General features: G+C 40.0%; 1 protein-coding gene across 2 annotated transcripts in view; it reads left to right on the forward strand.

The window, feature by feature from the left end:
- Positions 1–346: 346 nt before the first annotated feature.
- Positions 347–18,090, forward strand: part of PKIA (cAMP-dependent protein kinase inhibitor alpha) — a 43,489-nt gene continuing 25,745 nt past the window's right edge. The window contains exon 1 of one of the 2 annotated variants that reach the window (XM_063327089.1): positions 347–564. The gene's annotated coding sequence lies outside the window, so the exon portion shown is untranslated. Of the gene's footprint in view, positions 565–701; positions 1,011–18,090 lie in introns of those variants that run through there. The other variant, XM_063327090.1, reaches the window with a different exon arrangement.

The raw sequence follows: 18,090 nt of genomic DNA on the forward strand, positions 1-18,090 counted from the left end.
CGGTTGACAGCGGCCGTTGGGCGGGAACGTCGCGCACCCCACCACCCGCCGAGGGGGGACTCCCGTGAGGGGAAGGCTGGAGCGGAGGCGGAGCGGCCCATCCTGCCGCCGTGCCCGGGGAGGGACCCCCGACCCGCCGCCGCGCCGCCGGGGGACCGCGGCGCCCCTCGCAGCCCTCCCGGGCAGCGGGGTGTGTGTAGTACGGCAGGAGTGGCGGCCCCTCGGGTGGAGGGGGGAGCGCCAGGGCCCCGCAGCGCTCGGGCGGCCGGGAGGAAGGGGCCGTCTCCCCCTCCGCAGCGGGAGCGGAGTGCGGCGGACCGGGGAAGGGGGCGGGGAGGATGACTTCATGCCGACGGAGCGCCGTGAATTTAGGAGCAGCAGCTGCTGCCGCCACCGCCGCCGGCGGCGGGATGTGGGGGTGAAGCGAGAGCGGGAGCTGCTGCCGGCTGAGGGAGGGGCAGCGCCGGGCACCTCCGCTCCGCTGGGCCCAGGGGATCTGGGCCGCCACCAGCAGCCGCTGCGGGGAGGGAGGGAGGAAGATGCGCTGAGCCGGTCGCTGGAAAGGTGAGCGGGAGCTGCCGGAGGTGTGTGAGGGGGCGGGCGGCGGAGGCTGCGGCGCTGCCCGGTGGGGGTGCCGCGACGCCGCCGCTGCGAGCCGCCTGCCTCTGCTCGCCCGGTTCCCGGGGAAGGCCGGGCTGGTGGCCCGGGGAACAGGCGCCGTGCTGCGTGTGCGCAGGCAGAGTCTGGAGCCGTGCTCGGGCATGTAGCTTCCTCCTCCCGCGGTTTCCTCCAAAAGCAGAAAGGCTGCCCTCAGAAGCGCCACAGCGTTGCGTTTTTATCTCTCATTGCCAGGATGTGCGGTGGCTCGCAGCCAGCTGGCTGCTTGGCAGCCTGGGCTGCCTTCTTTACCCGTGCCAGGAGGGATTGACACGCGTGGAGGGGCATTTTTGTCTGCGGCGTGGCGCAGGACGGGCGCGAAGGCGGGAAAGGAGCGTGGAGCACTGCGACAGGTGCGGGACTGCGCCCCGGGCTTCCTGCTGCGCTCTCCAGTCCGATGTGCCTTCCTCAAGTGACGGGGAAGACATCTTAGGGCAGAAGGTTTTCAGGGGAACAGAATCAAAAAAAGGATGTTGTCTTCTTGACCTTCCTGGATTTGGGAGTCGCTTCGCAGGAAACTAAAGGGAGTGTAGAAGTTGGAGAACCAGCCCTTATACCAAAATGGATTCTGTTGACTTTTGGGGGGACTTATGCTTGCGGTTTTTTCCTTTTTCCATTTTTGTCATCTAGCACAAGGTTTGACAAGCAAAATAGCAAAATTCAAATGCCTTTGTTTGCTAAATGGAAGAATTAGTGAGTTGCTCATCCATCATATTGCCTTCAGAGTGAAAAAACAAGTACATGGCAGCATTGTAGCTTGGTCATTGGTGTTGCACGCTGTTTGTGGTACATATACAGGTGTTAAAGTTAGATGAACAGTCTTGGAATTGAGTAGAAGTGAAAAATCTGTCTGGCCTTTGTCTCTGATATGTTGGTGATTTTTGGTTTTATGTTTTTCTTTGTTCTGCTTTAAAAAAGGTTGTGCTAAAGCAGGCATGTCAATACAGGAGGCTAGGGTTGGTGTGCAGAGGCAGATCATTAGAATGAGCACTATCTGCATGTAGTAGTGGTTAATGGCGCTATGTGGTTTGGTTTGGAAGTGAAAACAGCGATTGTGCCTCTGGGAAGAAAAGGATAGGGTATTAATCTGCTTTTAATGAAAAAAGAAAGCAGGATATTGGAAGCTGAAGGTTATTTTATTCAATGTCTATTTACTTATACGTTCATCTTGAAGCATCCTGTTATCCTGTGTGTTCACAGAGCAGCTCATGCAGTTGAGGGATCCCCAGTTGTGGTTGAAGCCTCTAGTCATGGTGCTAGTGTGATAGAAGTAATACTTGGGCAGGTGTCCTGGTTTGAGGACATGACAGGAGGTAACAGCCAGTTGCTTGGTCTGTTGTTATTATTTCTGGGAAGATGTTTAAATACATGTTTGTGCCCCAGTGCTGTTGCTGGGTATGCAGAAGGCGAGTGATGGCTATAGAGACAGGAAATGTGTATAAAAGACAATTGAGGCTTCACAGGGCTGAAACAAAGAGTGGCTCGTGAATTGCAGTGTGAGAAATCAGTTCAACAGACAAATCTTTGCTCTGAAGAACAGTCATTAACTATGACCCTGTATAAGCTTGATCCTTTTAAGCACTCCATGGCACTGCCAATGTATGCATTTCAAAGTAGAAAAAAAATATATCTCATTCTATCAGACCTGTGTCTTTTGGGAGTCTGAATTATGACATCTCTACTGTTTTTTCCTGTCTAGAAAAGAGCAAGGTTGGCTGTCTCAGCAATTGCAATGTTGTAGTCATTTGCTGATTTCTTCTCTAACTGGTTGTGGCTGGAAAAAGAAACCATGTAGTTGAGTTCAGATACTTCTCATATTAGTCCACCTACTCTATATAAAGTCAATTTCCTCACTGAAGAGAGCATCAAGTAATGGTCTCCCACTTTGTTCTTGTAAGTACAGGGTAGTATGAGTACTAACTAATGTTCACACAACATTAGCGCAGTAAATTTATCTGTTTGTGCTTCCTGGCGAACCTAAATAATGTTTCAAAAGACTGTTAGTTAACATTTTTTATAATAATGTGGTATCAGGGATGATGGAGTAGTTGACCAAGAGCATTTTGTAGATGAGAACGTACATCTGATTGGTTTGACACTGAAAACTTGAATTGCTTTTGTTTTTATTTTATGTGTGCTTCTAAGACAGATGGTGTAATCATGTAAAATGGACATGTGCACATGCACTCTTGCATTAAAAAAAAGTATATCTAATTATCAGTGTGAATTTAGTTCACTAGTGTAACTGATGTAAATCTACTTCATACAGACTTCTCTCCCAGATCTTCTCTTCCTCCGTCTGTTACAGTAACTTCCATACCTCTGCCAAGCAAAGAAAAGCATCTTTATTGTGGTTAATCTGGGGCAACAGCCCTGCTGACTGGAAGAACAGCGTAGTTGGCCAGCTGGGTAATGCCACACAGGCTGGGTAGCAGCTGAGATTTAGCTGCCTTTTCCTCAGAGGGTCTGCTATTTTGGAACTCTTCATCTGGGTTAGCTCTTCAAATTTGTAAGAGCTTAATTATCTTTGAGATTTCTAGGCCACGGTCAGCCTTTGAACCAGCAGGTTCATTTGACCAAATTTATGAGTGGGGGCCTGATGGGTATATTTGCATAAGGCTTGTTTCCTTGGGAGAACAAACTGGAAAACCCAGTAACCTTGAATGCACTTGAAGTTGCAGAGGTTTGATTTCACTTGTGATCCTTTCCAAGGGCTGAAATGAAACAGTTCAGTTAAACGTTCTCATAATAATACAAAATATATTAAAGCTGATGTTTCTAAGTGCTGTTTGAACTAACTGAAATAACCACGTTCCAGAGCAAGCATGTGACTCTTTCAGTTCTGTTGTTACCAGGCTTTGAGTTGGATTAGTTTCCGCAAATTAAGAATTCCTTAAAGGAAGGCTTGAGCAGAGTGTGAGTGGACTGATATTATACAGTGAATTTAAGACTGTACTTTGGAATGTGCAAGCAATCAATAGTATTTTAACAGTAGTGATACCATTTTTTTCTTTTGAAGAACGAATGTATTGATGCTTTTCCAAATGCATGCCCTTTACGTGCAGTAGCTAACATTTCTAGGTGAGAAAAAATTTCTGTCTGAGAAATAAATGCCAGCCATAAACTTAGTCTCCTACTATGCAAATAGATTTCATGTTGGACTCTTTAATAATTGTCAATAGAAGATCTTTCTTTATGTGTAGGGGCAGTCAACTGCAAAGGTAGCAGTTGTTAAGGAGAACTAAGAGTTTTATCCACGTGTAATGTATTAGCGATGGGAACAAGGCAAGCGGTAAGTATCTTTTTATCTTTAATTAGACCTAATCAAGTAAGTCAGCCCCTGAGTTTAATATCTGAAATATGGAGATAGAAGTGCAGAGTTCATGTATGCTTCTTGCAAAAGCAAGCTGATTTACGCCTTTCTCTTCAAGAGGACTGCACGTGACAGCAACACAAGCATGATTCCATTTCCATGTATTAGTTACACGATGCACTGAGAGGTTAGTTTAAAGTAAGTTTTCGTATTGCATGCTCCTACAAAATGACTCTGTTAAAACACCATTATAAAAGAAGGGATCTGATTGTACAAGAACTGTATCTTTCCAGTATATGTCCCTATCTTTAAATATAAACATATTGGAGGAGAAGGTAACACAAAGTGGACTCCCTCATAGAGTTGGTGCAAATGTTCTAGCTAAATGCCAGATAAAATAATTTCATTTTTCTTCCTTTAGTTATTACGGTAGAACCAATAACATATGATAGTGATTTTTGTCTTCCCTAACATATTTAAGATAAGCTGCATTTCTGAGCTGGTCGCATTTCTGCAGTGGTGAAATGATTCCAGGGTCTCTCTGCCGTTCTTCCCTGGGTAAACCAAGTATAAAACATATGCTCTGCAGAAAAGCTGCAGTGTAACAATTTCCGTGTCAGTCAGGGTGTAGATTAGTTCTCTCTAGTAGAATTTGTTTTGTTTTCTAACCTTTACTAAAATGAGTTTTAATATTGGCTACACTGTTGTTCTTTGCTTTTAAAGGACTCTTGGGCAACTTAACCTGCCCTGTGTTCAGAAGTACTGTAAAGCAATTGTCTGGCCTTTGCCCAATTATGCATCCCTTTCTACACTAATGTCCTAGTGATTCATCAGATGTGATACGCAAATAGGTCTAACTCCAACCTACAATTTTAGTTTCTCTTACTTTGTTTGTTTGGGGTTTTTTTTGTCACATCTTTGTTCTATCAACTATTCCAAAAGACCCAAAGGTATATCAAAGTTATCTTGGCATCTGTTAGCTAGCCTGTAAAATGTGCTGCAGCTTTAATGAGATCATATACCTCTTAATATATCTATATAATTATATATATTACATAATATATATTTTCTAACTATTCACTCATTTGCCTTCTAACTCCTACAGAATTTCCATTTACACATATGGTGAGCACGTAACTGTGGAGAAACGATTTCACCACCTGTTGTTTTAAAATAGCACAGATGCTTATTAATGGTCCTTCCATGATACTGTTTATAGCACATGTTAAAACTCACTTAAAATACTGTGGATCTTATTGGTAAAGGATATTATTACTTCAGCAGCAGCCTTAAATTGTTTCCTGTTCAGCATCTCTACTGAACTTGTTGATTATTCATAGGTAGGAGAGAGGTAAACTTCATAGATGGAGAAATGAGCTGGAGCTTAATGAGAAAGCTGTCAGTGAATCCTGTACAAGGTGTTCTGTGGAAGTGACTACTGCTATTTGGATAGCTGATGAACCTCAAGAACTGCAAAAAGTATGAGTGCACACATTCTTTGCACTCAGAAGTCTTGAACTCAGTTGATGTCAGCTCCTTCAGGCCAAGGCTCAAAAGCAGAGTTTTCACACTTCAAAGCCAGGGAAAATAAACAATAGCGGAACTTGAGCCTTGATCAAGAGTGTCTCCTAATACTTTTTTTTTTTTTGCCTTTTTTTTCATGGAAAAGTCACTTCTAAACTAACTAAACTAAATTTAGGTAAACAAATGTTCCATCAGTTTCCTGTTTTCTTTGTGTGACTTGGAATCTCAACTTTGCTTTCGGAGAATTTCTGCAGTTCTGCCTAATAATTTCTGGTCTGTAACTCTCTAGATTTGTCTGAATTTTTATTTTTTTTTTTTTTTACTAACCTGGTCAAAGTAGTAATTAAAAATATGTTTCTACTTCGAAATCATCCATCCTTAAGTGGACCAAGAAAAATTCTTGATGTTAAGTAGCAGTTCACTATCATTCTCACTTTACTGAGATGTAAGTTTAAAAGGGAAATCAGGATAAGCTCTGCTACTTTCAAACTTCCCAAGGTGCTTACTTGCCATACAGAAAGTTCTTGATATCTCTGTATTGCTAGTGAATTCCAAGAGAGCACTATTATACGCTGCAAAAAATATATATCACAAAAAAAGAATGAAACGTGTGTCTTAAGTTTAGCAAAAGCTCTTGGGAACTTAAGGTGAGTGTCTTTTTTTGTGTGTGTGATTTTTAATTCTTTTTTTATAAATATATATAAAGACTTTTTTTTTCCTGTGATGCATGACGCATGGCATTGGTTGGGTTTAGTATAGCTAGTAAATTAAAAAATAGTTGTTCACACTAGAATGGTGACTGCCAGATGCCTGTTCAAACTGTATAGGATAGATAAAAACTCTTTTTATTCAGAAAAGCTGTGTGGCATATTGTTATAGATGTAGCCCGCAAGAATATAAACGTGCTATTAAAATAAGACCACTGGCAAAATTCCAGTAAAGAATGCTTAAAGTCGTAATGCCTAAATTAAATGGAGTAATCATCTTGTGATACAATCTCCCAGTGTTTGGTCCTCGGCATTGATTAGGAGTTCTTTAAGCATAAAGTAGTGTTTGCACAATTACATTTATCACAGGGGGCATCGCGTCCTCACAGAGTGTGTTTGGTTGATCTGATTTATATTCTCAGTTTCCACAGTATCTTTTCATAGTTATATGATTCAATGCATGTGGAGTGTAAGGAAGTAAGTCCCTTTATTTTGCCTTAAAATTTGTTGTCTAACGATTCAGTTGGGGGCCCCTTTAATTCTTGTGATATGAGAAAAGTTAAACTGTTGTTCCCTTTTCAGTTTCTCACAAGTCATGGTATTGCGTATCTGTCACGTTCTCTTTTTCCTCAAGAACAGAATCATCTTGGTCTATTTACTCCTTCTGGATATACAGAGTCTGTTCCATATCCAATTTATTCGTTGTCACTTTTTTTATATACTTCCTGCAAACTTACTTCTGATGTGCAGCGGTCAGAATTTAGGAACTCTGTTTAGTAGCATGATAATTTCTATCTCTGTTCCATTCCTTTCCCAGTTTCTTTACTATGTATATTTCTTCCCGTTACTAATTACATGTTTCATTTGGATTGATCTCTTGTGTCCCTGTTACGTTCATTTTTATTGTAGGATCAGTACAATAATATGTTTGCAGTGAGACTGGAAGGAAGTGGTGCCATTAGCAAGAGACATAGAAGTTGATAGTTGGATATAAAAAATTTGTATTTTAAACGTAAGAAAGAACAAACTGTAGTATGTAGTCTTATAGAGCAAGACAGATTCAGCCGTAAACCCTTCCTTTGTTTTGTGTTTTAAAATAGTGGGATGATGGCATCTTTACTGACTTGGGCTAATGTTTGTGAGCTCAGACACGGCAAGCAGAAAATAAAAGATTTGTTGATGCATATAAGAATTGGAGCATGTGAAAAAATTTTAGCCTCTAAAACGCAGGCATAATGTAAAACACTATTTTTAGTTTGGGCTTTTTTTTGTTAATAGACTGGTGCATTTTAAGTAACTGTTATTTGTAAAGTCTCATGGAGTCAAAGCGTGATAAGAGATGTGAATGGAGTATGCATGACTATAGAAGCTGTATGACTTGAGAAAGAGACATAGCTTATAAAAATTGTTGACAGCATGCCTTAAAAGCCTAAGGAAATGACAGCTTTTTGTCAGTGAAGTAAGCCCTTTCTATCATGTATTTGTTTATGCACAGGCTACTAATGTTTTCATTCAGTTCTTAAACACCAAAACCTTTTCCAAGCAGAATATTTATCCTGAACAGGGAGTCCTCTAAGTTATCCTGAATAGCTAGAGGCCTTGTTGAGCACTTTTTTTTTAATGTGTTTATTTGCCTGCAGGGAGTTCAGGTGTTGATCTGTTGAATGGCAGCTATAATATTATGAGGTAGTAAAGAACTGTATAATGCTAGTGTCATTCACTCTGAGTGACAGTGGGCAAAAGTAATGCCACTACCGTTATGTGTCCTTTCAGAGTGTAATTTTTGTATCTATATCTAATGTGGTACTACTAGGGCCTGACTGAGGGAATGGCAATATTCTCTTTAATTTTACAAAAGTAAAAAAATTGGTGAGTGGTAAAAAAACAGGTGCAAAGCCTTCACCCGTCCACAACATGTGCACAGCACATCTCCAGAACAAGTCCAGTTTGAATGGGTATTTATAGAAGATGAACATGATAGCGATAACACTCAGAGAAACACAGATACTGTATAAGAAATTTAAGCATGTAACCTCACTTCCTCACTGATACTCTGGTATTCATTATATGTTCATGTAACAATAGGCTTTTAATATATAGAAAGCTAATACTGGGGAATGATTTCATTAGCACATAAGGAAGGAATTGCATGAAGATATTTTGCATGGTATGACGCATTAGCTAATTGTCATTCTAGAAGAAGACACTTTTCAGTTGTACACTCTGCACATTTATGTAATTGCTATACAGACCAAAGAGCAAGAAGAAGCATTTCTGTTACCCTCTTTTTCTCAGGTACTGGGGAAATGTATTATTTATGTAGCACCTTTTATCATGAAGCACTTCCATCTTCATTGACAACATTTGCAAGTAAAGGGTGAAAGCTGTTATTTAAATGTTGTTTTCCCACAATTGTATAGCTGGTGAGACTGCAGATCAGAGAGTTATTTATGTTAATCTCCAGAAAAAGGTACTGATTTCTGATCACTGCTGCAGCACGCTGAACCATGCTATTTCCTTCCAAGCAGAAAATTCTCTTTGCTATCACTTTTGTGCCTCATAGAAGCAATTTTTGAAGGCCGCTCATCTGTTATGGACTGTAGCTCTGCTTCTTAAGCAGTGTTTCTAGTGGGACAACACACTGTGCAAATGTATTTCATGTAAGTTTACTAGATCCTCCAAGTACACTCTTTGTTAGCATTTCTGTTCTTCTGTTTTCCTCTTGCCGCCTTGGTATGGCTAAGCCAGGCACTGATACTCCTTTTCAAGTTTTGTAAGTTTGGTGGGGTTTTTCACTGAATTTTGTCAAGAAGTAAAATTTTTGAGATTATAGTTGGGTCTGTCTTGCTAGCACAGTATTTTCTAAATGTGTTCTTCACTACTCTCTCAAGCATTTATTTGGAGACTAAGAGATTGCATACCTTAAGCAAATTACAAGGCAGAATTCTAGAAAGCAGACTTCGGCACTGTTCAGCAAAACTTCAGCATCCAAATGACTGCCTATCTTCCTGTGGTGGTGTGTTGCATTCATTTCCTACTGCAGTGGGAGGAAAAAGTGACAAGAACATTCCAAATTTCCCCTGCTTTGCTTTCCAGGCTGTGTCATTTGAGCCAATTACTGAATATTGTGTTTTCTTTGAGCCTTAGGCAGCACCTAAGCACCTCATTTTGGTGTCTAGGCATGCTTTTGGCAAGTAAGCTCTTCTGTCCAGCTCCTCCTGAGAGCAGCAGTTCCCTGTGTCTCCGTGCTCAGTAGTGATTCATTACACTCTCCTCTCGTGGCTGATCTTCAACACCTTCTTTCATAATTCTATTCTTGCATGAATTTTTGTGACAAGTAAGGGGGTTTTGAGGGTGTGTGGTTTTTTGGTGTGTGTTGTTTTTTTTTTTTTTTTTTTTAGTATGGAACAGGTATCAGCAGGATCAAAGTTGCAGTCTTTGCTTTACATGAAACAGTGTCCGTGAATACTGCTTAGCACTAGAACAGTTTCATATAGGACTGTTGACTGTTGCCAAAAATTTTGGTACACTTTTGGCTTGTCTCAACTTGTTCTTCCAAACGAGTCTAAAATTTGGTGTGGGAATTGGTGTGGGTTAGGTGCCATTTCCCAGTAGGTAATTTGAATGTTGTTTAAAAAATAAATTATCCTATTAGAAGAAGCCTTTTAGTTTACCTGACGTTCCCTTGGTGTGGTCACTGTTGAGGCAGGGCAGATTTTCAGCTAATTTGTCTGGGTTTTCTCTGTTCAGACCAATGAAAACAGTAGAAGCTTTCCCTGCGTCCTGGGAGATCTGTCTTTCAACTGATATTCCTTCTGTGACACTCTTCTTGAACACTTACTTAATCATATCTGCTGTTTGTTCTGTTGAAGAAATTCCAATTTTCCATCTTCCTTTCTGAAGTATTCTTGTTCTGCTCAGACAGAAGTAATTCCAGTGAAGTGTTCTAAATTATCTCGATTCTCTGAACACATTTGAATGCCTTGTCAAGAAAGGCAGATATACAGAAATAATTTGGAGTATCATGGCTTTCATAGTAACAGTTGTAGAGGCATTCAGTGGCTTTACTCTCTACATGTGTTAATTTTGTGTTGAGATGTGAAAATCCAAGAGAAGTCACAGTTTAGCACCTCCATTTTCTTGATTCTCCCTGTGTAGTGGTAATTGATAAAAGTAATTAACATTCTGATAGCAGTGGACAAAATACTGGACTTTTATTTTCACCAAGAGTTGTCTCTTTTAAGAGGTTCTTATGTAAGTAAGGACATAATTATGGACAGGTTGGAAAGGATAACATAAATAGGAATTAACTGTCACCAGAATAATGTCAGGGTGCATCTAGTGAGGGTCTTTCTGGGTAAGTCTTAAAATAGCACTTAAACTTCTTAGCTGCATACAAATATTAATGTTGATATGTCAGTTGTTTGTCCAATGGGTAAGTTTTTACCTCCTTCTCCACACAGAGTACCTTCTCTGTGGAACTAATGAGTGCAATACCAGTATGAGGGAAGTAATAATTCCTTTTATAAAGATTATTAATAGCAAAATTTGAGTAACCAAAAAGTAAAGGTAGCTGTGATGCTGTGATCTCTGCTCTGAACTTTTCCTCTCTCTCTTTTTTTTTTTTTTTTTTTTACACCCTGCATGTGTATGTATTTGAGGAGTTGTCAGGTGCTTTTATCTTATAGTTTGGCAATAAAGAATTCTTGCAAACTAAGGAAAGAATGCTTCTGTGTTGGGTTGTTTTGGGGTTTTTTTGGTTTTTTTTTTCGTTCAGGTTCCTACTTTTCTCTCCAACTAGCCAGCTGATTTAAAGCTAGTCTTACACTTGACGTGGAGGCTGCTTATGTTCAACACAGCTGATGTAGCACTAAATGAGAAAGTATTCAGGGAAGCATGAAAAGATTCAGTAGGATTAAATAGCAACGCATAAGGGTTTTTTCCATGCAGGAGCAGCCCTTGAAAGCTAAAAGCAAGCTGAAGAAAGCAGCATTAATTGTGGGAAGTTAACATGTAAAATGGGAATCAGAAGAGAAGATTCTTCAAATCATTTCAGCTACTGAAAGCATTGAATCGGAGGTCTTCAGTTTACAAGTGATTAAGTATAAAGAGTGATGAAGAAGCCTATTAAGGACAGAGTAAAGAAAAGTTGTTGAAGTGGCTATTACATATCTCCCCATAATCAGCTGTCCCTGAAAAGGGTCTCTTCTCTCCTACCCTTGCGTGTGGCTTTAGACATATTCGATCAGAATTGTTGGTTATTTAAGGTGGCATGAATGACATCTAAGAGTGCAACATAGATGAAGTCAGTATCCATGTGCTTCTATAAATAAAGAAGATTGCATGCAAGGCCTTGCTGAATGCTGGCTTCTCTGTTAACTGAAAGGGCTAACTATTCACAAGTTAATTCAGGTCGTCTTCCTTCAAGCACTCTACTGTTCAAAACTGAACCAAAGCAGAACATAGGTCACTTCCTGTTTGTGTCTCTGCTTCCCTGTTTTACTGACTGCTTAGAGAGCTTCACGTGGAACACATTCTGGCTTTTTGCTTGGCTTCACCTGGGAAATCTGCAAGCAACTATATCTGACAATTATCAGTTACTCCTGAAGGATCCTTTGTTGTCCTCTGAAAATCCTTTTGTCTCTGAACACAAGAGGAATAAACTTAAGACTGGAATAAGCTCTAAAATGCCACGCTGAGTGCCTCACTATCTGCACTTGGGTTGTCCACAGCACACCTACTTGGACTGTGCACAAGTGCACATCCCTTCCATGGAAATTGGAATGGTGATGCAGAAAACGGGAATGTCTAGATCTCATCCTGACATTTAATCATTACAAGTCTGCAAAGTACTCATGAAACATGCAACTTTAACGTAACGAGGATCTCTCAGTCTCACTGACTGGCATGTTTTGCTGCTTTGCTTGCTACAGGCAAGCCTTTTTGGAGTTTCTTCTCATCTCAAAATGACAGAAGCTACTCTTCTGCCTGCACTGAGCAATACTCCAGCCCTTTTATTTGCTGGAGCAGCTCCAGCAGAATCTCTCAGACAGTACGGCTTAGCCCTAGCCTTCTGATGAGAATACCTGTTTTGGAAGTAATTTCTGTTTTCGCAATTGCTTGGAAGAGGATGTCCTTGGTGCTTTCTCATTTATCTGAAGCAGAAGGAAAAGTACATTCTTATATGTGAGGCTTGTCTCAACACACAAACGTTCTGCCAGGTGCTTTGAGGGAGCTAAAATGGTTTTACTTCAAATAACCCATTTCAGAAAGTAGTTTACCAACTTGTCATTTGTAGTCTTTACTATTTAAAGTGCCCTTCTGACAAGATAATTCATATAACTGAAATAATTTTGACTTCTTCCTCAAGCTTCTTAGGAGAAGACATAGGCAAGAAAGAATTTTTATTGCCTTGGGAGACTTTTCTACAAGCCTTTGAAGTCCATTTATTTCTGTGGAACTTCTATGGTGCCCATCTACTCTTCTAATGACATCTGTGACCAATTTGCTAGTCTGTTTCTGTAACTATACTTACATAAGCTACCAAAAAGAGTGGAATTTGTTTGTCCAACATTGTTGGGTAAAACTTGCTCAAAAAAAAAATAAATAGTGCCACCCAAATTCAAATCAAACTGTCCACCATTTCTTCTTCCATGTTCCTGTACACTTTGCTTGGATAATTTGGAAAAGCAAGGAAAGTAGAGGAGTCAAAAGAAAGCTAATATAAGGCCTTTTATCAAAAAGGATAAATATAATGATTTAGTTAGCAAGGTCTAGTGATCTGATATGACTCACAGGCAAAACAGTAGAAAAAGCGATATTCTTTTTACTTATAGCTTTGAAGGACAGGAGTATAATTAATGGAAATCACTGATGGTTAATAAAAAAAAGATCCTGTCAAAGAGACCTTGACATGCTGGCTTTAAATATTTTGGAGGTTACAAGTTTGGCTAAAGGAAATAGGCTTAATAGTGTATTTGACTCGGTGAAAACTGAAGTTAATGCTATTTCATGTCTGCCATCTCAAATACGTCTTGTATGTTACCTGCCAGTCTTGCTAGTTAGTTTGAGATACCAGGCAACACAATAATAGAGTTACAGCAAAACATATGATGTATGAAGTTCATGTCTATGTCTTACCCAATGGAACATTTTTGTACCTGTCATATAGGTGTAATGAATGTTCCCCAGCAAGTTCACGGTCGTGTTTAGATCAGTACTGGCCCAGACCATAAGCAGCTGCTTCTAGGGTCACTGTGAAAAGATTTTTAAAAGATGGAGTAGCTCCAAGAGTCTTACCTGCTTAGAAAACATCAACAAGTATCTGTATGATGATGAGTATCTGGTTTTGCCTTTCTTGCTCAGTCTCTGCAATATTTGTGGGTGTTCCCTTGTCTCTCTCTCCTCCCTGACCTCCCCACACATCAAGAAAGAAAAGTAAGAGGGAAGTTTTCCCTACAGTAGAAAGTAGAAACAGAATTCAGAAGTGCTCTAATAGAGCTGTGAATATCTGGAGAGCAACATGATTTCATACAGCTTCCAAATTTGTTTTCCTATTGGTAACTTACTTTGATACACAAACATTCAGTCTTTTTCTCAAAATAAAACTCAAAAATAAAGACCTGTATGATTAGTGCTTTTTCGGCTGTTTATATGCAATGCATCTGTCTTCATTGCAAATTTATGTATTAAATCCACCAAAATGATCGCTTTCTTGATGGAAAACTATGAAACTGTTGAAACACTGAAACTGGGCGTTTCAGTTTCTTTCCATATGACTCATCACTTTGTTTGCCTCATTTAAATGTTTTACACCTCATTAATTCCTTGTGATTACATTGTGTATCTTGGTTCTTTCTACTTTGTTTGTACTGGACAATATGAACTTTTTTATTTGTCCTTTTGCATCTTGAACTTTGGTACAGACTGTTCTCCATTACAGCTTCTTGTTCCATCTACAACAGGGTACAATTCTTCTAGAGATCAGCACGTTACCAAAAAATCAAGAGGGGTTCTTGATGTCACATTATCTTCCCTGCTTCTCTTGTAGTAGATATAATGAAGACTTGACTGCTGTGAAAACAGCAGACTGCCAGCTGTGCCGCATGCATGTTACCTAGTAGCATGAAGAGAACCTCTTGTATAAGTTGCAGTCAGAGGATGCTGACTGGGTCTTTCAAATTAATTATTGAAAATAGCATAAGAAACACGAGATGAAGAATTGCAAGAAAAGGTCACCAATTAGAATGAGGAAGATCTTTTTGAGGAGACTCTGAGAGGCAGCTTTTAAAAATACAAAACAACAGCCCCCACCCCCTCAATTTATAAACTACTTGTTTTTTAGCACTGTGGCCAGAACTCTGTATGAGGGTTGCCTTTGTAGAATCCTTTGTCTTCAGCCTCCAGCAGTTCTAGCTCACTCTGTTCTTGTACCCCTCCTGATTCTTTTTGTTTTCTCTCAAAGGACAGATGTGAAGGTCAGCTCTGTACTCTAGACCATGTACTATATACATCTATTGCTTTTTTTCCCTAGCTTTTTCTATAAATTAATATTGTAAAAACAAACTCACTCAAAGGCCTTAAAAGCTCATAACTGAAATATACTAATGAGGAAACCTCACTGCAAAAAGGCATTATGATGTAATTTTTTCCAAATGCTGCTAACAGATGGAAATTCTTACTACTTTTCTATTTTGCTACTTCAAAACCTGATTTTAAAATAAGATCTTATTCCAGTGCCTGCTTGTTCTGTATTCCTGAGGCTTTCTCTTGTGTGACAGTTTATCATGGAGATCATTGTTCTGCCTCCTGTAGTATGCTACTCAGCTTGTAGGTAAGATGTATGTGTAACACTTTATCAGGCAGAATATGTGTATGTGTTAGTAGCAAAATACATAGCAGTATTTCTATCAGCTATCATTAAGCTCAAGGCCAAAGAATGGGTGTTCTTGCAAATTTAGAAGTTAAATATGCAAATCCTCATCTTCTCTTGAGAAATTAAATATTTTTGACTGTATGGGTAGAATCTGATGAGAATTCGACCAGTGAAAATTCTCCAGTAAAGTTAATTAAAGCTGGTATCCTGAGAACGCTTTGCATTAATTTTGTATCAGATTATACTTCTAATTTCTGCAACTTTAATTAATCAAATCTTAATGGTTACCCAATGCATAGTGCTGTTTTGGGCTTAAAAAATATCAAGGGTATGTTCCTAATTGAATATTGGGATTTGAGGAGGGGATGAGTAGATATCGGTCCCTCTTTCCAAAGTGGAAATAGGCTCTTGCGTCTGAGCAGGTGGAAGAGAAAGAGTTAAAGGGCAGCTTGTCCTTCAGGACAAGAAATGGTAGCAGAAGGCAGACAGCAAAGTAATTAACAGGTCTTTCTCCAGAAGAGAAGGTTGCCTTTACTGTGCCTAATTACACAGACTGTAATTTAAAACATGCTGTCTTGATCTCAGTTGGATCTTTCAGCGCCTGATTCATGCAGGCAGTCTGCTTGAGTTTTAGGCCTCTGAGCAGATATCTAGGTAGTCTTTGCCTGAGACCACAAGCTGAGAGGACAGATTGCCTTGTGAAGAGTTAGAACTCTCATCCTTTGTGGATTAGTGTTGTAGATTAATCCTTTGTAGATTAATGGCTTTGGCCTGTAATGTTAATGTTTTGAATTGTATCAGGATACAAAGGAGTATCAACTTTAGTCTAAACGTGGGCTGTTATCCTCCAGCAAGTAGAGAGCTAAAATCTGATTTTTATAAACTCTGTGCAGATGTGTGATTAAAAAGAAAATATCTAGTTACTTGTATTATATATCAGGAACAAGTAAGTCTAGAATACACCAAGACTCACTATTCATCTGTGAGATGGTGATAGTGACAGCTTTTAAACTCACTAATCATGTATCAAACAATGTTTCTGTCAACCAGTACTCTTCACTTCTACGGTGCTTTTAGTGAGACTGGGCTCTTGAGCCAAGATGATGTCTGGGAACTACATTTACCTTTTAATTCAAGACTATAATTTTTCCTATTTTACTTAAAAATTATAAGCATTTAGAACTGGTGGCCGGACTTTTTCTATGGGCATATCATCTGTCTCTCACCTAAGACTGTCTATGATCTGGTAACTAGGACTCTGATCCTAAACTCATTGCAGTCATTTGGACCTGTGGCATACCTGCTCAAGTTTACTGACATAATTGACATACCCGCTCAAGTTTAGTGGAGGCTATGAAAGCTATTGAGGCCAGAGCACATGATATACAAGCAGGAGCTGAGGGAACTGGGTTTGTTCAGGATGGAGAAGACACTAAAAGGAGATTTAACTGCACCCCCAAGGAGGGGTTATGGAGATGATGTAGAGTTTCTTGGAGATGTATAATAAAAGGGCAGGTGGCAATGGTCACAAGTTGCAGTGAGAGAAATTCCAAATACGTGAAAGAAAAATCTTTCACTGCAAGAATGGCTTAGCACTGGTACATGTTGTCCAGAATGCCTGGGCAGCTTCCATCCTTGGAGATACTCAAAATTCATCTGGAGTGCCTGAGTAACTGACTGAAGTTTGAAGTTAGCCTGGCTTTGAGCAAGCAATTGTTCAGCTTGATGGCCTCCAGATGTCCCTTCCAGCCAAACCTTTTCTGTCATTCAAAGACATCCCTTGATTTACTAGGTGTGCCTATACAGACCTATCAGTCCTGACTCAAGGTCTGAGTGTGGAGGTAGGGTAGCATCTTCTATTGCCTCATGTCAAGAAAGAAGGACAACAGACTGTTCTCAACCTCAAGGAACCTGAACCCGTGTCTAAGCAGAGGACAGAACCATCAGTATGAAAGGTATGTTGAAACTGGCTTATTGTGTACGAGCACAATTGCTTTCCTTCTGGTCCTGCGCTTTTGCAGACAAGCGGATGCCTGTCTCTGTAGTCTTATGATTTGTATGCTGAAAAACAGGAAGGCTCCACTTCTGGATCATGCTCCTTAGATTATTTCTGTTAGTTTTAATTGACTCTGGAGTAAAATACATGAGCAGTTCTGGAAGTCCTAGGTGTTACGCACAAGACAAGCTTTTCTGTCACTTAATGCTTATTGCACAGGAATAAGCTGATCTAAGATCATGCAAGAGGCAGAGTTTCCAGTAGATGTGCCCCACAGAAAGTGTCCAAATGCAGCAGAAAAATACTCAAGTGCCAAGACGATATGGTTCTCTAACTTCTACGTGAAGAAGAGAGCTATGGCAAGCTGGCATTCTGAATCTGTAAGACATGACCACAGTGTTCTTTGTGACGAGATTGCTTCTGTTTTCCTCATGCTGCCACGCAAAATGAAATTCTCACTAACACAATGAGACATAAACCAAATAAGCAACTCCATATTTAGGTGTTAATGAGTTTGTCATTGTTTAATGTACCTTACTCTGGTGCAGAAAAACACAGATATGTGACATTGCAAACTAAACTTATCCTTCTATCAAATCCACCTACGTAGAAGATATTCAAGAAAAGCTCCATCACATGCTGAAATCTGTGAAAGTTAAAGCAACCCTGGGAAGTAAATGAATTTAAATTAATAACTGTATATCATACAAACTTAACTGGTTTGGGACAAGAAACAAGAGAAATCAAATGAAGAGTGTACAAGTCCATGACTTCTGTTGGATTTTGCGTTGGTGTTTGGTTCAGGTTTTTTTTGGTGAAATTTGCCAATGCTGTTGTAGGAGACCTTGTAGCTTCCTCTTCTGAAGTGGATTCACTTTCAACAATTGTCGAAGTCTCTCTCCATAGGCTTGTTATGGAAAGCTAGTGAAAAATACTTATGCTGGGTAGAGGAAACACCTTTTTTTTTTTTTCTTTTTTTTTTTTTCCTGAGACTCGGAAAAGAAGATATATTTGCCAG

Source organism: Chroicocephalus ridibundus, chromosome 2 (genome assembly GCF_963924245.1).
Source record: "Chroicocephalus ridibundus chromosome 2, bChrRid1.1, whole genome shotgun sequence".
Lineage (NCBI taxonomy): Eukaryota > Metazoa > Chordata > Aves > Charadriiformes > Laridae > Chroicocephalus > Chroicocephalus ridibundus.